Raw genomic sequence first — 21,960 nt, forward strand, 5'->3', positions numbered from 1 at the left:
TTCTGCACACTTTGGGGTCCCCCCCAAGCCTGCTCACGCCTCTTGAGTGTGTGAAGGGTGTGTTTTGATGACATAAAAATCTACACTCACGTAGTAAGTTATTTCGAATATACTTATGTGTTTCCTAATGTGCATGATTTATTCTGCTTCTGAAATTTGTATGGAATAATGGCAGGAGGATGGAAGGGGGAAAGTATCTAGAAAATGGGGCCAGCAGGAACTGGGAGCAATGAGGGTGGGGACGGCTAAAGTTTGCATGACAGGAGGACAAAAAGCAGTGCACAGAACGGGCACTTTCACCCCTTGAGAAAGGGAAGCCCTTGCCCCCTCTCCAGCTGCCTCCACCACCTGCCCCCTCTGCATCCCTGGGACTGGGCTGTTGCTTGCTGGGTCCTGCAAAGACTGGGAGTGTGGCCGTGACACAAATGTGCATAGCATGTTATCTGCTAATTTATATGTGTATACATTTAAGCCAGTTTCCAGAGGGAAAACTGCCCTGTAAGCAAAACCTTTTTTAAAAAAAGTTTTTAAAATGGAAGGAAGCAGCAGGAGATCTGGGCCCCAGTGCAAAAGACCCTAATAATGACCTTGCCATAGTGGGTGTCTCTGGTGTTTATTTTTTAGATTAATAAATTAATTAATAATTTAAAAGGGTACTCATCGCACTAGGCATCTGAATGAAAATATTCCAATTTGCTGCTTTGCAGAAGGCTGTGGAGTACACTTGCTGTATCCATGTTCCACCCTACCTCAGGCAGCAAAAATCATACCATTGACCCCAGCGGTGCACATAGCCATAGGGGCTGGCAGGACAGAAGGCAGGGAGGCAAACCGCAGGTGGAGCCAGAGCCAATGACAGGCAGAGCCAAATCATCCTCCTCCCTGCTAATGTCTGCAAGGGCATTTAGTTCAGATGCCTGTATCTCGGGGTGGACTAGATGACCCACAGGGTGCCTCCCAATTCTACAATTCTATGATCCTATGAATGCAGAGACTGAAGAGGAAACCAAGGGGCCAGCTGTCAGAAAGAAAGAAGTTGAGGGATGGCTGAGGCTGAGCTGGTGGGGCAGTGTCTCATTCCACCTAATGGTTGGAGCAGCCTCTACTGTTTGGCCTTTCTTAGAGACTCCTGGTGCCCCAGACTCACAAACCAACCGGTCAGTGCAGTGCTGTTGATAGTCCTGCATGTGGCTTCCACCCCTGCCTTCCCACTTCTGGCTTTAGGAAGTCAGATTGCTCTTCTGTAAGTGACACACATCTCTTTGAACTGGGTCCCCCGAACCTTGGACATCTCGTGCAACTCTCACCCACATAACCCTGAGCACACCCTTCCACAGGCTCTGAGGATGTTATCATGCTGCTTGCCATATATAGTTGCACTCAGCTTCTCCTGGCCAGGGACTGCGAGTTCTGGCTTAAAGCCCAACCTCAGGGTTGCAATCCTAATTTGGGCATCCCCAAGCACCATTCCCTGCCTCCAGGACCGTTTCCTCACAAAGCAGAGCCTGTTCAGAGATTACAATATTCCACCAGGTGGGCCATCCACATCAATCTCGGCTCCCACTGGCAAACTTCCTGCAAGAATGTTGCTACCTGAGGCAAAAGACAAGATGGTGACCACCTCCTCCACATTGCCTGTGTGAGTGTCTAGAGGCGGTTGGAGGATGGATGGCAGCTAACGGATTGTAGCTGAATCCCGACAAGACAGAAGTATTATTTCTGGGGGATAGAGGGCGGGCAGTTGTGGGGAGTACTCCCTGGTCCTGAATGGGGTAACTGTGCCCCTGAAGGACCAGGTGTGTAACCTGGGAGTCATTTTGGACTTGCAGCTGTCCATGGAGATGCAGGTTAATTCTGTGTCCAGGGCAGCTCTCTACTAGCTCCATCTGGTACGCAGGCTGAGACCTCACCTGCCCGCAGACTGTCTCGCCAGAGTGGTCCATGCTCTGGTTATCTCCCGCTTTGACTACTGCAACACGGTCTGTGTGGGGCTACCTTTGAAGGTGACCTTGAAACTACAACCCATTCATCTCCTTGGAGGGCAGCAGGCAGGGAGGGATGCACAAGGTCTGGATCTGGGAGTCCAACAAGGGATGGAGGAGTCCCTGCTTTGAATGTGACACAAAACGCAGACATAGAAAGTCAGAGTTCACTCATATTTCCTGTCTCCCCACCAAAAACCCTCACTGTTAAAGATCCCATGCAGCGGAGCGGGGAGCAATGTGTGTCTGTGCACAAAACGTATAGTTCTTACATACACACACACCCTTGTAGACCAAGAATAGGGAACTTGTAACCCTCCAGTTGCTGCTGGACTCCATCATGCCTGACTATTGACCAAGCTGGCTCGGGCTGCTGGGAGTCTGGAGGGCCACAGGTTTCACATTGTTTCCTCAAACCTGAGCCCCCAGGTGTTATTGGACTACAACTCCCACAATCCCTGACCACAGGTCCTCCTAGCTAGGGATGTTGGGAGTTGTAGTCCAACAACACCTGGGGGCTCAGGTTTGAGAAACATTATAGTAGATACTAGTCCCCCCCCTTTAAATGGGCATCTTTCCCCTAGTTAATTGTAAAAGGCAGCGGGTCTGTGCCTCCCTTCTGGCTCACTTTCATACTCAATGGCTTCCAGCCACAGCTTGGACAGTTTGAGATAACCCATGGAGCCAAAACAGCTCAAGCTGCTCAGTTTCCTTCCTTGGCCAAGCAGATACTGCAGTTTCTTAAGCTTACGCCATCCATCTCTTTGTCAGCTACTGCTGGGCCTGACTTATAGGCCGTTTCTCCTCCACTTCCTATGTTCACAGAAACCTGGGCAGAGTTAGAAATAAAACCCTGGAGTTTTGCAAACTTTGGACCCTCCATTTTCTCTCACCCAATTTCCTGCACATTTCTGTGGACAGCACCCTAAAGCAAGGCTGTGTTGTAAAGCACAAAAGAGCAGCAGCAGCAGAATTCTGTAAACAGGAAGCTGATGGCCAGGAAACCAATGTGCTGTGACCAGGGGGAAAGATGGAAAAACTTTTTGCCTAATTCAATATGCTAGTGTGATTCAGGTTTTCAAAGAACCGAAACTTTGGAGCAAGGAATGTGGTGAATGAAGATGGGGAGGGGAAATAGAGGTCCCCCCCTCCAATATTTTTACCATAACTATGAGGGCTAGCAACTTGATTTATAAAGGAGGAACAATTTTAATTCCCAGAAAACCAAAACCCACACAGTATTTCTTGATTCTGCCATTTTGGCATGACAGGCAGGTAGTGGAAACCACTACTAATGGTGCAGATTCATGCCTAACACCACTATCCTGTCGGCTAGTCTGCAACCCTAACAATTGCCTCACTCCATTATTATGATTCCCATTGACTAAGCTGCAGCTTTCGATTCTAAGGACCCAAGCTGCTTCTTGATTACTGTCATCTTACAACACCCTTCCGACTCTTCGTGACCCACTGAGCCCGGCCTTGGCTGGGGAGGGCGGGGTATAAATAAAAAATTATTATTATTATTATTATTCTGGCCCTTGAGGACTGAAGGGCTGCAGCTTGGCTGCTTCTCTCCTTTTTTTATAAGATATTTATTCAAAATTTTCTTAATACAATGTAAAAAACAAACAAAACGACATATAACTTTACAATGATCATACTTTCTTCACTTCATTGGACTTCCTCACGTCTCTCGTTCCTGTGTTCCAAGTTTATCAAACTTTGTCCAGCAATTTATTACCTTGTTTCAATTCTTATTTTATAACTTTCAGATATTATGTCCCAAATGTTAAATAATTTTACCCCAATCTTAAAAACTTAATTTTAACATATTATTTAACCAAAGATTAGCTTTTCATATGTTTTCACTTATCTTCATATTCCTTTCAACTAATTTAATGGTGCCATATTATTTATAATCTTGCATCTTTCTCAACACTCATACAGTTTACAATATTTTTGTAAATAGTCCTTGAATTTCTTCCAGTCCTCCTCCACGGCTTTTTCTCTCAGGTCTCGGATTCTGCCGGTCATTTCTGCTAACTCCATATAGTCTATCAGTTGCATCTGCCATTCTTCCAGTGTGGGTAAATCTTGGGTTTTCCAGTACTTGGCAACTAGTATCCTTGCTGCTGTTGTTGCATACATAAAAAATGTTCGGTCCTTCTTTAACACCCTCTGGCCGACGATGCCTAAAAGAAAGGCCTCTGGTTTCTTAGAGAAGGTATACTTAAATACCTTTTTCAACTCGTTATATATCATTTCCCAGAAAGCCTTAACTCTAGGGCAGGTCCACCAGAGGTGAAAGAACGTTCCTTCAGTTTCTTTACATTTCCAACATTTATTATCAGACAAATGGTATATTTTTGCGAGCTTGACTGGGGTCATGTACCATATATATCATTTTCATAATATTTTCTTTCAAGGCATTACATGCCGTGAATTTCAGACCGGTGGTCCATAACCTTTCCCAGTCAGCAAACATGATATTGTACCCAATGTCCTGTGCCCATTTTATCATAGCCGATTTGACCGTTTCATCTTGTGTGTTCCATTTTTTCTCTCCATCTCCGCTCCCATGCTGACCCCAGGCGGACTTGGCCAGGCTCTTCCTTGGCTCCTGCTCACAGGACGATTTATGCCTCTGCTAAGTTCTGACATGTAGCTCAGGCGCCTTCATTTTGTCATGGGCCCAGAGTTCAGCCAGCATGTCTAAGGAGATGAATAGGGGCTAAAGGAGGTTTGGCCGGCGCCTGCCCTCAAGCCCTTTCCCTGGTGATTTATGCCTTTGCAGTCAGGCTGGCTTCAGCCTAGGGCAATAGGAAACCCCTTGGCTCCAAGGAATCCCACACAATATGCTCCTAGGAATGTTATTACACTGTGTCCCACTGTGCCCCCTTCCCCATAATTAAGAATGGATGTCCTCAAGAGGTGTTCACCTTAACTATAAAAGCCCTTACATCCAGGCTAGTTGAATAAGCTGTCTCCAAATAGGGAAACAAAAACAAACCCAGCCGTCCGAAACAGAGATGCTTGTTCAGCAGGCAAAGGGAACCTGTGGCCCTCCAGATGCTGTTGGGCTCCCATCTCCATCAACCCCAGCCAGCATGTCCAATGATCAAGGATGATGGCAGATGTAGTTCAACAATATATGGAAAGCCACAGGTTCGCCGTCCCTGTTTTAGAGGTTCAGCCAGCATGGTAAGTGAAATTGGTGTCCACCAGGAAACAATCCTTTTCTTTAAAGTTCACTTATTTATAGAATTTCCTCCTAAGAGAAGCCCATTGGGCATTGGCCCTTTTTGGATAAACCTTACCTGCTCTCAGAGTCATCTCATAAAAGAGATATAAGCTACCATTCCATGTGCAAAGGTGCTGAATGCCGCAGGCAAGGCTAAAATATTAAGTATACACTCCTAGGTGTGTTTAGACAGATGTAGGTCCCACTGTGTTCAGTGGGACTGACTCCCCAGGTAAGGTGCCTAGGAGTGCAACCTAAGGCACAGCCTAGGAATCAGAAGCTGACCAGGGAGGCCTGGCCCAGCCCAACAGGTATTTTTGCTGCCTCCTGAGGTGAGGTGAAGTGCAAGATGGTGCTCCTCCCCATTCCATTTACAAAGTGGACCAGTCTGGCAATTGAATCTTACTTCAGACCTGCTGATGGGGCAATGTCCTTCTTTCTGCCTGAGGGTAGCAGGCCAACAGGTGCAGTTCAGGTCCCTGCTACTCAGCAGCTGCCACCCAAGGCAGCCCCCTCCCTCTGCCTAACGACAGGGCTAATAGAGTTCTTTCAAGAGAACAAGCTGGTCATCACAAACACACTTTTCCAACAACACAAGAGACGACTCTACACATGGACATCACCAGATGGGCAGCATCGAAATCAGATTGATTATATTCTCTGCAGCCAAAGATGGAGAAGCTCTATACAGTCAGCAAAAACAAGACCTGGAGCTGACTGTGGCTCAGATCATCAGCTTCTTATAGCAAAATTCAAGCTTAAACTGAAGAAAGTAGGAAAAACCACTGGGCCGGTAAGATACAATCTAAATCAAATCCCTTATGAATACACAGTGGAAGTGAGGAACAGGTTTAAGGATTTAGATTTGCTGGACAGAGTGCCTGAACAACTATGGATGGAGGCTCGCAACATTATACAGGAGGCAGCAACGAAAACCATCCCCATGAAAAGGAAATGCAAGAAAGCAAAGTTGCTGTCCAACGAGGCCTTACAAATAGCGGGGGAGAGAAGGCAAGCAAAATGTGAGGGAGATAGAGAAAGATACAGGAAATTGAATGCAGATTTCCAAAAAATAACAAGGAGAGATAAGAAGGCCTTCTTAAACGAGCAATGCAAAGAAATAGAGGAAAACAACAGAATGGGAAGAACAAGAGATCTGTTCAAGAAAATTGGAGATATGAAAGGAACATTTCGTACAAAGATTACCATAATAAAGGACAAAAGTGGTAAGGACCTAACAGAAGCAGAAGACATCAAGAAGAGGTGGCAAGAATACACAGAGGAATTATACCAGAAAGAAATGGATGTCCCGTATACCCCAGGTAGTGTGGTTGCTGACCTTGAGCCAGACATCCTGGAAAGTGAAGTCAAATGGGCCTTAGAAAGCACTGCAAATAACAAGGCCAGTGGAAGTGATGGTATTCCAGCTGAACTATTTAAAATTTTAAAAGATGATGCTATTAAGGTGCTACACTCAATATGCCAGCAAGTTTGGAAAACTCAGCAGTGGCCAGAGGATTGGAGAAGATCAGTCTACATCCCAATCCCAAAGAAGGGCAGTGCCAAAGAATGCTCCAACTACCGCACAATTTCACTCATTTCACACACTAGCAAGGTTATGCTTAAAATTCTACAAGGAAGGCTCAAGCAGTATGTGGACCGAGAACTCCCAGAAGTGCAAGCTGGATTTAGAAGAGGCAGAGGAACCAGAGACCAAATTGCAAACATGCGCTGGATTATGGAGAAAGCTAGAGAGTTACAGAAAGACATCTACTTCTGCTTCATTGACTATGCAAAAGCCTTTGACTGTGTCGACCACAGCAAACTATGGCAAGCTCTTAAAGAAATGGGAGTGCCTGATCACCTCATCTGTCTCCTGAGAAATCTCTATGTGGGACAAGAAGCTACTGTTAGAACTGGATATGGAACAACTGATTGGTTCAAAATTGGGAAAGGAGTACGACAAGGCTGTATATTGTCTCCCTGCTTATTTAACTTATATGCAGAATTCATCATGCGAAAGGCTGGGCTGGATGAATCCGAAGCTGGAATTAAGATTGCCGGAAGAAATATCAACAACCTCAGATATGCAGATGACACAACCTTGATGGCAGAAAGTGAGGAGGAATTAAAGAACCTTTTATTGAGGGTGAAAGCGGAGAGCGCAAAATATGGTCTGAAGCTCAACATCAAAAAAACGAAGATCACGGCCACTGGTCCCATCACCTCCTGGCAAATAGAAGGAGAAGAAATGGAGGCAGTGAGAGATTTTACTTTCTTGGGCTCCATGATCACTGCAGTTGGTGACAGAAGCCACAAAATTAAGAGACGCCTGCTTCTTGGAAGGAAAGCAATGACAAACCTAGACAGCATCTTAAAAAGTAGAGACATCACCTTGCCAACAAAGGTCCGTATAGTAAAAGCTCTGGTTTTCCCAGTAGTGATGTATGGAAGTGAGAGCTGGACCATAAAGAAGGCAGATCGCCGAAGAATTGATGCTTTTGAATTATGGTGCTGGAGGAGACTCTTGAGAGTCCCATGGACTGCAAGAAGAACAAACCCATCCATTCTTAAGGAAATCAGCCCTGAGTGCTCACTGGAAGGACAGATCGTGAAGCTGAGGCTCCAATACTTTGGCCACCTCATGAGAAGAGAAGACTCCCTGGAAAAGACCCTGATGTTGGGAAAGATGGAGGGCACAAGGAGAAGGGGACGACAGAGGACGAGATGGTTGATTAGTGTCTTCGAAGCTACAAACATGAGTCTGACCAAACTGCAGGAGGCAGTGGAAGACAGAAGTGCCTAGCGTGCTCTGGTCCATGGGGTCACGAAGAGTCGGATACGACTAAACGACTAAACAACAACAACAAATATTGATTTGATCTTGAAAGAAAATTACAGTCAAGCTTTCTTGGTTCAATGCTATCCCACTAGATTGGGGGGGGGGGGCAAGATTTAGACTGCCTAGGGGCCTCCACAGAGTTTAATCTGGCACTGTGAAAAGACTGCAGGCAAAGTGGCGTCGGAGACACAGAAAGAAACCTTAAGCATGCACATGGCTCCCATTTTATGGGCATTTGCTGCTAGATTAAGGAACACGCAGTGGGATGTCAGGCCAGCTTGTGCTGGTGAAGGAGCATGTAATGCTTTAAATGACACAAGACCCGACTCTCTTAGCTGCTCCCCACTCCTTCCCCAGTTCTAGTCTTCCTGATGAAGACAGGTTTAAGACAGGGATGGGGAACCTGCTGAATTACATCTTGGCCATGCTAGATGATCTACACCAACTACATCTGGAAGGCCACAGTTTCCCCATTCTTCCCCTACAGCATCACATAACCCACCTGCCTCTTCTCTCCTTGACCTTTGTTTTCTTGAATCTAGGAGGCTCAAGGTGCCAGTTATTTATGAAATGCCCGTCAGGTATGACCTCTTATTTTGACCAGGAGAGGGAGGGAGGGAGGGAGGGAGGGTAGATTCCTCTTCAGCCCCCACCCCAGGTGCTGAATTTCATATTTTCATTGTTTGTTTGTTTGATTGTTTGTTCGTTCAGTCTGTCTACTTGGCATAAGGTCACCAGCCAAGCAAAGGAATCTCACTGTGATGTTCAAGCAAAGGGGAAACTTGTTAATCAGTCCCTTGCTGTGAAACATTTGGCCCTAGTTTCTGGTGTGAATATGTGACATTTGTAATGGGCAGGGCTTTGATGTTGAGCAGATGTAAAGAGCAGAGAAAGGAAGAGCTGGTCCTTCCCAAGCAGGCACCATTCCCTAGTCTGAAACTTCCATCAGCACACATATGGGCAGAGGGCAGCTGGAGCTGCTGTCCCACCTTGTACCTCTCTGGCCAGAGGCAGGAGGCCAGAGCTTTACAAGCAAGCAAGCCTGCTTATCTTCTGTAATTTTGCAAAGTTACCGTACTTGCTTTGGAATTTGGATTCCTGGATCCACCTTTCTAGATGGAAAAAATAGTGATGTCCAACGTTGAATTGGATAACTGGACAGAGCTGCCAACACAGACAACCACAAACAGACATTGTGGCCAACAGTAGAGCTGATTCCTAGGTTGCTTTTTTGTTAGTTTCACACTTCATACAACTACATCTCTTTCCTTGGAAGCAACTCCCAGCACATTCCATGGGGCTTACTCCCAGCTAAGCATGCATAGGAGACTGCAGCCTTGGGTGCAATCCGGTACTTGAAGTACATTGACTGAGGAGATACAGGATATAACGGAAGCCCTGTGATACTGATGGATCATCCAATAGGACACCATAAAAGGGACGTTGCCGTAGTCGCTTGGCTATTCTGGCAGCACGTGCCACTGGAGCAGCTCCTGCACTTGCAAAAATCTGCTGGCAGAAAGGCTAAAAATGGGTCAGAATCGTGGATGGGAAGGGGGCAGACCAGGAGATGAGCACACATATGCCATATCATACTGTAGGAGAAGACAGACTTCAAACTTGTGGGACTTACCCCAAGAACCAGCAACTAGAACAACATACAAAACTGATAAACATTGAATTAAAGGGCATGGCAACCCGTTCCTGGTTGCCCCAGACTTTAGTGAACTTTAAATGTGTGGTGTCTACGCAGTCTCAGAGAAGAAAGTGCCATTCAGCTGAGTGGGGCTTAAGATACTCCCAGTTAACATAGCTTGTACTTTGGCCCTGATACAACCAAACTCAAACCTACCAACAGATCCTGTCTGCCAATCATAGTAGGGATCTGTGCCCTGGTCTCTCAGTGACAGAATATCCGCTCTCCCTTCCCCACAGGTGGGCAGGGTTTGCAGCTCACCTGGGCGGGTGCCACCCACCTGCTTGAGCCGGCCTTTGGCCCACTCTCGGCCAGGGAGGACAATGGCAGGATGGCTGGGGGTGGGCCTAAGGCCAAAAGAAAAGAGGCTGACTCCTCGGCTCAAGCCTCTTTTGCTGTTCTTCCTTCCAGGATCATCCACCCACCCACCCATCCTCAAAATAATAATTTCTTGCCTCCATAATTTCATCCTAGGTCTGCAATCTCCAATTTAGCCTTTCTTTACAGGCTAATATTTTGCGTTCCAGGTCAGCGGGTGCTGCTGCAGTCGTAAGATGGTTGCTGTAATAATAATAATAATAATAATAATAATAATAATAATAATAATAAAAAATTTTATTTATATCCCGCCCTCCCCAGCCGAAGCTGGGCTCAGGGCTATATTCAGAACCAGGAAGGAATTTCCCCTGCATTGGTAGGTTTCACCTTCGTCACAGCTTTGGCAGTTTTTAGGCCTTGGCAAGGTAGCCTTTAGTCTATCATCAAGTCGGGGGGATGCATTCATGCTCCCTCCCCATGCGGCGGCGCTTGCAGGGCCCGTTAAAGGGCAAAAACTGGGAGTCCCTGGCCCTAGAGCAGCGGCATGTAGGTCAAACTTCCAGGACAAGATCAGTGGAAGGACATGCTGTGTAAGTTTGTGCTTTGCAGTCCCCTCTCTCTGGACCTCAACTGCCTGCATATCCTCAGCTAGGCGGGCTGAGAGGGTTACCTCCCAAGGCCTGTGCCACGTTTCCCACATCTGAAGCTCAATAAAGTTGTGGCCAATTTGAACCCATACTCTGGTCTCTTGTCTCATGATTTGGGGTAAAGGGGTAGGCACCACAGACAGGGTTTAGCGCATGTGCCCGCAAATGTGAAGACTCATCAATGAATCAGCGGCACCCTTTAGAGATTCAAAAGAGCTTGATAAGATCCCAGGAACGGGTTTAAAGGTTTCTCCCTAGGGTCCCCTTAACTGGCTTATGTTAATCGGCAGGTTCCACCCACAGCACTTCAGTGGGTTGGGAATGAGCGGGGTATAATAATAATTTTATTTTGATTATTACTATTCCTCCCACGCTGCATATATAGTTTGGCCATTGTGATAACGGTTCCTCAAAGAGCCTTCCCGTCTTTTAACCCAGAGGGAAACATTGTAACTTCATAGACATTTGGGTATGGAGCACCCCATCCTGTCTTCTTCAGCCCAGATGTGAAAAACATCTGCAGCAGGGAAATCCAGCCGTGTTTTGTCATGGGGTATTTTTGGGGGGTGGGGGATTGAATGAGTGTTTTCTGCTGAAGCTGTAAGAAAAGAATGAGATCTTGACTTTGTCATGTGGAGCCAGTGCCTCGTCCAGATGTGTGGGAGGGAAGGAGCACATGCTCAGTACAGAGGGCAGCGCAGCTCCTCTGCTCAACAGGCAAGGTTCTTGCCCTTGTGCTGCTTGACTCCCTGGAGTCTTCTATACCGCATAGCCAGAGACAAAGGGCCAACACAAAGCTTGGAAGAAGCAGCAGCAGCAGCAAGCGAGGGGCTCCAGGAAGCAGCACATGGCACACTTCCGTCAGCTAGGTCAGGCAGGACATCCTGGGAGAGAGCGCAGTTCCGGTACCCCGGCTTCCGTTCCCATAGGGTCCCATGGGGACAGGGGATTTATGGCTCCCAGCTGGGGAGCATGTGCTGACTTGCCTGATTGCTCACACATTGCTTCCTTTTGAGGGATACAATCAATTACCTCTTTCTTATTTCCTTGCTTTGGGGAAGGGGCTGCCTCAGGGAGAGCTTATGCACAAACAGGTGCAGAGCAGCCTTTGGATGGCTGGTTTGGGGTTTAACAGGAGGCTAGGCTGAGCGCTGGAACCTGCTTCCCGTGACAGGATTGAAGCGGCTCTGGGGCATATGCCTCCAGCTAGGCCTGAGGAATCCTCTTTCAGCAAACAGTGAATGATGGACGATGGACTGAACCAGGATAGAAAAGTGGAACTGTGGAGTGTATGGGATGTTAGGAGAGGGATAGCACCTCTGATGGGGGACACATCATGCTCCTTCTGAGTTAGTTTGCCCACTTTTGGTCCCCACCCTGCACTCAGCTCTCGCCTGTGGCTCCCAGAAGCTGTCAGCATGTGACAGCAGCCACACCCCAGGAATGGCTTCAATTGGCCAGCTAAACCAGGTGAGGGGAGCTAATGGGTCTCAGACCCTTGGCGATTTAGGGGCTCCCCCTGCATGGGAAAACAGGCTCTGGTGGATTGACTGGACGAGACCGATAGTGGGTCCAATGGTCAAGAAGGCAGTTTCTGCAAGTGCTGAAGAGGGAAGTGAGGGGCAGGTGGGGTTTGTCAAACCTGGAAGGGAGCCCATCTAGGAGAAGGAAAACTCTGATCCTAAACCTCTAATGCCTTGTGAGATGTCTTCAGGAGAAGAAGAGGCTATGGAGTAAACCCTACACAGATCGGGAGGGGTGTCCTTAAGGCGGTTGGATGGCCTTTTGTATGCCTCCTTCCAGGTGACTTGTTCTGCTTTCCTTTGGACCACATCAGTGAGACTGAGAGGAGGGTCTTGTCTGAGCAGCCCAGGACCTCCACACACGCTGCCCAGGCTTGTGCCCCAGGGAGATCACTTCAGGGCTGCTAACACAGCAGTTAGACTTTGCCCCCGGCGGCACACTCCATTGTCTCTTGAGACAGATGGATGCCAACAGACAACAGCTTGGAACTGTTTGCTGCCTCTTGGCAAGAATCACTTAAGACATTGGCATCTTGGGGTGATAAGAATCTGATGATAAGGTTAAAGAAACATCATGGCTAATAAGATGCTTAAGAATGTGGAATCACATTCATGACATTATTGGAAATGCTGGATTACAGAAATGCCAAAATGTCTCTAAGCGACCAAGATCTTAATAAACAAATGCTGGAAAAGTAGAATTCCCAAGTTACAATTCCATCATTAGATTATAGACACCCATAAGGATAGGAAAATTCTGTTTCAGCTCCTGATAAAATAGGGGTGGTGAACTTCAAGCTTGAGGGCTGAATGTGGCCCTCCAGTCTTTTCTATTAGGACTCTCCCCAGGCCCAGCAACAGAGCACATGCCCGTGCTGCCCAGGGTGGGCACGTTCCCGAGGGGGGCGGGGCGCAGAGGGTGCCCTCCCATGTGCCACAGTTCAGGATAGGAGAGAGGCGGGGAAGCTGCTGCTCACTCTGCTGCCGCTCTCCGCCACGGAGCTGCTGCAGCCGGGTGCACCTCGCCACGGCTGAGGAGGGCTACTGCCGCTGGGTGCGAGGTGTGCCGCCCACTTGCCTGCCATTTTGTCACCCCCCTCAGTCATGAGACTCAGGGTGGGTTGCACCCACCGCACCCCCCCTTCCTACGCCACTGCCCAGGCCACACACCTCACACTCTCCTCAAGTGCATTTGGCTGGAATGTGCTCCTGAACTCTGACAGTGCCTCTTGCTTGTCCTTATGGAGGACTAAGGTGTGCATAGACATCACTGACTCGTCTATGGCTGGAAGGTAATAAGAGTCATACACAGTGGTACCTCGGTTTTCGAACATCTCCGTTTTCGAACAGTTCGGTTTTCGAACGCCGTAAACCCAGAAGTAAATGCTTTGGTTTTCGATCAAGCTTCGGAAGTTGAAGATGCCACGTGGCTTCTGTATTGAGTTTTCCGGATTGAGGCTTCCATATTGAGTTTTCAGTTATCAAATGTTTCAGAACATGAACAGTCTTTTGGAACGGGTTATGTTTGAAAATGGAGGTACCACTGTAGTTGCCTGACTGTTTTTTTGCCTCTAGCCCAGGGGTTGGCAAGGTTTATCTTGCCTGGGCCAGATCGGTCCCACAGAGATCCCTCTGTGGGTTGGATCATGTGCGCACCTGCAATTTTTGGCGTCTACATGTGCACAGATGCGATTTCCGGCACTGTGGAAGTTTAGCACAGTGTGTGAGCGGGCAGCATGGTTCGGGGGTGGCTCGGGAGCCGGTCAAATGACCTCCGCAGGCCACTTCCGGCTTATGGGCCTTAGGTTGCTGACCCCTGCTCTAGCCCAATCTACCCTGGCATGTGATTCCCATAAGGTTGCCTATGAGGGAATTTGTCTCTCAAGCAAAAAAAAAGGGCTATTGAAGTTGTACAGACAATGGTTTTTTTATTTCTTCTTTACTTGCTGCTGGCTCTCCAACTCTTCCTCACATGCTCCCTCCCAGTTCTGGCTGGATAACCCATGAACTTTATTCAAAAATGCTAGGTATTCAAGGAAACAGAAATCAGGATAATGGAACTTCTCTTTGGTAGCCAGGTGGACTGGAGGAAACAGGCTGAGATAAGTGCCTCTCATGGGCTGTTGCCAACTCTCCAACTCTGCCAAGCTCCTCATTTTAACATGTTGGCAAGAGGCAACACCAACCCAAGTGGCCAGCATTGTGTTAATGGCTGTATTTGTTTTTCTGATCCTTCACATCAGTGCATTGCCCAGTCAACAAATGGTGTGATTCTGATAGCATCTGACTGGGATAATTATGGATGCAATTGTGCAGCAGAAACAGATTGCAACTGCTATAAAAGACAAGGTGTTAGAATGCTGAACAAATTGGCTACACAGGATACCCCTTACCATTACCACCACAGCAGCAACCAACAGGATATGAAATTCAGGAGTATTTGCAAATCTGAGCTGAAAATTCAATTAAAAATATTAAAATTGATTTCAGTTTTGAAGGGTGCTTTTGACGGGTAGGTTTTGAGTCTGCTTGGTGACAATATTATCCCTTTATACATTTTTATACTGTTTTTTAAATTGGCTTTACTTTTGTTTTAAAGGATATTGTTTTTATATTGTACATAGTGTGCACCACTTAGATATTTGTGAAATATTAAGCAGCTTAGAAATGCTTTTAAATAAATTGCAGTAACTTGCCCAAATGGTCATGTTTATACCACCCACAGAGGGAATCAAATTAGGTGATGTTGTGGAGGTAAAAGGGAGAAGAGCCACCGTCTTGTCCGCGGATCCAGTTCTGGACTAGGCTATGCTCTTTCTCCCCAGGAATGGAAAGAAGAGGCAATGGTAGGGAGGGTGGTGGAGCAGTGGAATACCCCAGCCCCAAAATAACAACACCTGATAGCACCGTGCCATTAGTGCTACCAAATGTTAACCCTCTGCTTTGATCTAGGAACAGAGCTCTTGTAAAAGTGCAGCATACCTTGGTCTCCCCCCTCCCTGTTTCATCCTCACAACAGCCCTGTGAGGCAGGCTAGGCTGAGGTGCAAGGCCACCGTTAGCTTCATGGCCAATTTAGGGCTTAGAATCCTGGTCTGCCTGAACCTAATCCAGCCCTCTAACTACTACACCGCACTGGCTAGAAAGCAACAGTGAAAGTTCCCAAATGGAAAAAAAAAATATTCTTTTACTGGTGAATTTCCGGTGTCGCATGGGAGGTGGGGTGGTTGGGCAGGGAAAGCGGATAATCTGGAAACTCTCACTGAGCCAAGAGATGTGTAATGACATCCTCTGGCCTTGGGAAGCAAAGTAATTGCTGGCCAGAGTTGGAGAGACACCTGGAACATGTCAGTGTCCTGCTTCCTAGACCATCCTGAGCTCTGACCCAGAGAGAGGTCCTTTCAGAGCCTGCCAGCGAAGGCCTTTTAGCTCTCCTAACCATCCTGCATGATGGTCCTTCAATGGTTCTGCACAGGATGAGCTGCAGCCAAAGCAGGCTCTTCTGGGAGGCTTCCAGAGGTGGAAACTACAGGGAATAATCTCTTTCTTCCTTTCAGAAATAAGAAGGTGTTGCATATCAGATGAAGCCCAACAGCCACACATGTTGGGGAAGGCTCCATCTACCAACAGCTCTTCCGGCCGGTTCCTATCATCTTCTTTGCTCTATTTGTTTATCCCATCTGTAGCTCACCTTTTCTCCAAGGAGCTCACCATACTTGGTTTTCTCCCCCCCCCCCTCCCCATTTTATCCTCACAACAACCCAAGTGAGTTTCATGGCAAGAGTGGGGATCTGAATCCTGGTCTCCCAAATCCTACTCCAGGATTCAGATCCCTGGTCTCCCAAATCCTACTCCAGCACTAACCATTAAGCCAAACTGACTCTACCTTATTTGTCACTGGCTACTGGCGTACCAGAGGTATGATTGCCATACCCACCCTGTTTTTATGATCCTGGGCAGAGCACACTAGCCTTGTAAAAAAACCATCAAAAGTTATTAGCTTTCTTTTATTTTCCCTAATCTGCTGGGGGCTGGAAGGTGAGGGACAGAAGGCTGCATTTCTCTGCTGGGTGCAGAGGAGGGGGCTTCCCTCTTGGTTTCTACATCAGTGCAGGGTGGAACAAAGTGCTCTGTGCCTCCTCCACCAGCAATCTTGCTTGTCTGTATTTCAGGATAGCTCTTAAATGCAAGGTTGCCATATACAGGATGGTCCACATCAGCAGGGCCGAGAGTGGGGGGTTCTTGTCTGGGCAGCTCAGGACCTCCATACACACTGCCCAGGCTTGCGCCCCAGCGAGGTCACCTTGGTGCTGCTAATGCAGTGAAAACAATGCAGGCAGGAGACAGCAGGTCTGGTCCCCGCGGCCATCGTGAGTGCTGTCATTCTCCAGAGACACACTCCTTTGCCTCCCAAGACAGACAGATGCAAACACCATGCATGGCTTGGAGGACTGCAGTTGGCTCAGCAGGCCTGTGTTTTGCAGATCTGCTCCAGGATCACCACAACAACAGAACATAGGATGATGTCAAGCAGCTCAGTCAGTAGTTACCTGGGTCTTCCTCCCCCCCCCCCATTGAAGATAAGGACACCATTTGCCCGCCTTCAGTCTGCAGGGACCCCACCTGTTCTCCAAGAGTTCTCAAAGATCATAGACAAAGGCTGTGAGATGACACCTGCAAGCTCCTTTAGTATCTTTGGATGCAGCTCATCAGGCGCTGGAGATTTGAATTCCTTTGAAGTAGTTCCTTTGAAGTGTTCCCTTACTACCTCCCTATTGGTGAGGACCAGGTCCAGGTCATGAATTTATAGTGGGCTTGCAGTCCAGCATGCCTGCGTTGTGCCCTGCCGGGTGTGCAACAGTCATCATCCTGTTTTGCTATCCCAGGCAGGCAGGAGAAAACAGGAACCTTACCAAACCCTAAACACAGGCTGCAGGGACAGTATGTAGGGATAGCGTTGTGTGAGCATCTGCTTGCTGAGAACAGGATACTGGTCTAGATCCCTTACCTTTACCGGTCTAGATGGGTCTTTTGGCCCGATCCAGTAGGGCTCTGCTTATGTGGGGAAAACCTCTTGTGGTTTACACTTTCTATGTCCCCCTCTTGGGCTTGCATTACAATGCGAATACATGACTTTGCAAGCTGACAGATGCTCAGCTGCCTCACATCGGACAGGGTTCAGCTCTCCATTTGCCACAGTTGCCTAGCCTCTCTCTCTCTCAGTCCTGCTTTTTTCCAAGCCTCAGTTGCCAGGTCCCCACCCAGACTGAGTCAACAGCATGGTTTGAAATGTCACATGGAAACTGCGTCCACCTCCCAAGTCCAGGAGGGCTGTTGCCGTGGATTTTGTGCTTCTCTCTTTCTCTCCTTCTCTCTCTGCTCCTTTCTCTGTGTGTTACTGTGTGCTGCTATGGCATGTGATGTGCTAGGAATGTTATAAAAGATGACGCTGGGTCTCTGTGAGACTGTCACTTGAGGGGAGACCCTGCCTTGTGTCTCACCAAGGGTCCATCCAGATGGCTTTAATTTCAGTGATCCGGGGAATGATGGCTTATGGCATGACACTGTTTTATGTTATGTCATAAAAACAGGAATTGAACAGCTGTTTTTGAAATTCTTCATGAGATGATAGAATGCATATGATTCAGTGCTGGACCTGATAGTTCTTTGACTGGGATATCTGAAAAGCTCCTTAAGGATGTAAGATAGGTGTGTTTTTTAAAGCAAACCTCTAAAGGATATATACATCACAAGCAAGTTTAAAAGGCATACCCTGTCCCCAGAAAACCCTGGGAACTATAGTCCAGAAGTTGAGTGGTAGTGGTTAGTGGTCCTCAACAGAGCCAGTTTTAAAAATGACAACTTTATTTTTCAGTTTCATTTAGAAAAATATAACAAACAATCCTGCTATACCCATATCCCACAAGAAACATTCCCTGCATATGTAATGTAACTTATACAATCAAAAATTAAGCAGATTTGTATAATAGTTTAAAGTTGAATGCACCGTTAAGTGTCTTCTAGCCTCCATCCTAACAGATTGTCTGAGAGTGAGCCATGAGTTGGTGGTGATGAGACAGTATTGTCCTTTCCTGTGTATTAAATAGAAAAATGTACTTTACCATTTCAAAATCAGATTTGGTCTTTGTGTTTCTTAGTGCTCCAAGATGCTTTGATGGTTTCTCCACAAGAGCTCTATTCCATAGAACTTCTGGAGCATCTGCTTTCCAATACTGTGCTAATCAGTGTCTAGCTGTACATGTAGGAAAGATTAGTTCTTATGGCCATCTAACAACAGATTTATTAAAGCTAGGCACTGATCAGGTTGTATCATCTGTTCCGTAATAGACGAAACGTCTTCAGATACCTTTTCCCAAAATAACTGTACTCTGCATGAGCATCATCAGTACAAATGGAAGCTGTGTGCAGGAGAACTTCCCGGTGCAGGGCTTGCATCAGCACCCAGCATCCTTGGGCAGCTGCCAAGGCTTCAGGATGTTGGCGCTTTGCCCAGGCCTCACTTTATTTACTGCACTCTGAATGATGCCAGGCCAATGAAGCTACCCACCCTATTAATTATCCACAATGCACTTGACCTGGCATTATTCTGGGGCATTGTAGTAATCTAAAGGGGAGTGTTGCCACCACAGCCAGAAAAGCCCTGCAAGGCCCACTAGTAGAGGGGCCCACCAGAGGACGCATTGTCTAGGGCCCCCTCAAGCCTGAAGTTGGCCGTGGGTCACCCACAAGACACAAGTATTGCAAGGAGTTCTGTGTGTCTGGCCTGGAAGCTCTAGCAGGTGCAAAATGGTGTGGCTGGAGGGTTGATGTGGACAGACTACCACCAGTGCATAAAAGCTGGCACTGACTGCCCATGTGTTACCAGTTCTCGTATTAATTTGCAATGTTGTTAAAGACTTAGGTCCAGGATATCGTAAGGACCACCTGGCTCCTTATATCCCACCCCAGTCACTGAGATATTTGGGGGAGACTCTCTTGGTGGTACCCTGAGGCTCAGGTTCATGATTTAGAACTACCAGAAGCCATGCATGTAGTGGGCCCCAGTCTGTGGATCTGCCTCCCTGCTGAGATTAGACAGCCCCCCTCCTTGCTGAACTTCAGGCACCTGACAGACTTTCTTGCTCAGCTTGCATTTCAAGGCATAGTTTGGTTTTATGGTATTTTTTTATTTTGTTGTTTCATTTGTACTATCATTTGGTCTTAAATGAATAAATTAACCATGTATGACACCTTGTGTTTTTAAATGCATTGCTCCTAGATTTAAGTACTGTACTGGACAACTGAGCCTTTCAAGTTCAAATCAACCAGGAAACAAACAGAACAGCCCTTTTATCAGGAGTGTAATGATGACTCCAACAATCAGAGCTGCTGTCCTCAGGACATCAAAATTTAAGGAAGCCCCTGCAAGGAAATTTAAGGAAGCCTCTGGACACTGGCCAAACAAAGAATGGAAGCAGGAATACACATTTGCCAAGTACTGTCAAATGTTTTTACATGTACTAGAAATAATGGTTTCAGCTGCAAAGAAGCAGCAGGAGCTTCAGGGAATGGATATCAGCCCGGGAAGATTTGAAGTGAGCTGGGAATGAAGGACACCAGGGTGTTAATAGTTGCAGTCCTGGCCACTTCGTTTGACTTGCTTATGTTCCACCTCCATAAACTTCCCTGTGCGCTGCCAGCTGGGTGCAGCATGCCTTGCCTGCCTTGCCAAGCCTTGCTGTATAAAATTGCTGCATGTGCAGCCTCCCCACAGGCCCTTTGTCAAGGACTGGTTGCATTTTGCACAGGGTGGAATGAAGTTCTTGCATTCATACATGAGAAATGAGGATCATGCACAATTTCATGGATTAATCACTTAATTATCTGAGTTGAAAGGTGTTGCTGATTAGTGGGCCTGCAACTGGAAAAAAATATTTTCAATATAAGCCGTTGCAAAAGTTATAGGAGGCTAGTGGAGAAATACCTCTTCTATGATAGGACCTGGGACTCAGCTAGATTGGTAAAGAAAAAGTGTTTTATATTAAAGATTCTGAGTGGGTTAGGGTTCCATTGGGCCTGGTGGGACTTCTTAGTAATTGTTTGTGACAATTTTTCCATGTTCAGAGGACAGCTAATTTCTGCTTCATAGAAATCAGGCTCAAATTTGTCTGCACAGAGAAACATTGTCACATGTTGGGTCATATTGGGTAGGGGTGGAGAGGTTGTGGTGCTCCTAATGTTGTTGGCTTCCTGCCCTGCAGGGGGCTGGCCTAGATGAACCTTTGGCTCCCTTCCAACTCTACAGCTGCATGCTTCTGTAACTCCCACCAGCCGCCATCCAGCAAGGCCAATAGGCAGGAAGCTCTGGAGGGCAGCAGGTGCAGGAAGGATGGGGATGATGCAGAAGGTACAACTGCAGGGGATTAGGAAGGGATAAAGGCCTTTTAACTTCCCCTGGGCATAAAGATCTGGCCCTAGATGGGCTGTGGCTGATCTTGTGGCAGCAACATCACGTTTTGACCTAGGTGGTTTTGTGAAGCAGCCCTTCCACAAAGAAGTTTCTTATCACTTCTGATAAAATAGTTTTCTATGGAAGCAGGTTTTAGGTCCCAGTGAGAATAATCAATAGATGTGAATCAGCCCTTCAGGGTTGCTATATTTCAAAAAGTAAAAACCAGGAAACCCCGAAGTTCTTGAGTTTCATTTTGGAAATTCCCCCCAGACATCAATTCTGCCTTTGAAATCCCGATCATGTATGGGGAAATCTGCATGTATGGCAGCCCTATTCAGTATGCATATTGAAGTCCAATAGAGAAGGTGTGGCTAAAACAGCATGTTCTAAAGGCAAGGGCACGGGGGGGGGAGGGGGCACGGCTACGATATTGTGATCCCAATTTGTGGATGTGACTAGGAATCAGTGTTCCAAGGAGGAACAGTTCAGGGCTGAGGAAGGCACTGAGAGATTCAGTGGCAGGGGAGCAACTAAAAGTTAAACTGTGTTCAACAAAACCAAATGTAAGGGGAAGTTGCATTCTTCAGTGCCCCCCCCATAAAAGAAAGATAACTCCTAACATGTATAAAATTAGCACACCAAAAAGGTCCAAACCTCGTCCTCTTCCCGGTATGCTATATGCAGCAAGGATTAAAAATGTGGCCCCCTCCCTTGCAAAATGGAGTAGTACAGTCAAAGAAGGACTTATCATTAGATTTGTGGAACATACGTCAGCCTCTCAAAATTGTCTTTTAATGAGGTAGGTGGAACTAAATTGCAGCTATATGGTTAGAACACAATATTGAAATGGCACTGGCAAGATTCTGTCTGTTGCCACATGCAAGAAACGGCACCGTTATGCTTGAGACTGAAAAAGGGTTCCCCACTCTGGCAACAGAAACTTATTTTTCTGTCGAAATAAATTGAGAAATTCTCCAGTGGCACCTTAGAGACCAACTAAGTTTGTTATTGGTATGAGCTTTTGTGTGCATGCACACTTCTTCAGATACACTGAAACAGAAGTTACCAGACCCTTATATATAGTGGGAGGGTAAGGAGGGGTTTTTATTTTTCTGTGTTGATCCCATAAGCCCAACTGAAGAGACTAAGAACACTTTGCCTTCCTTGTAGGAAAAGTAAGAAAGACGTGTGCTCACCTTTCATAGGAACTTAAAAGCTGCCTTATGCAGAGTTTGCCTACTTCAATACTGCCTACAC

This window comes from Podarcis gaigeae (assembly GCF_964106915.1).
Source record: "Podarcis gaigeae genome assembly, chromosome: 2".
Classification (NCBI taxonomy): Eukaryota; Metazoa; Chordata; class Lepidosauria; order Squamata; family Lacertidae; genus Podarcis; species Podarcis gaigeae.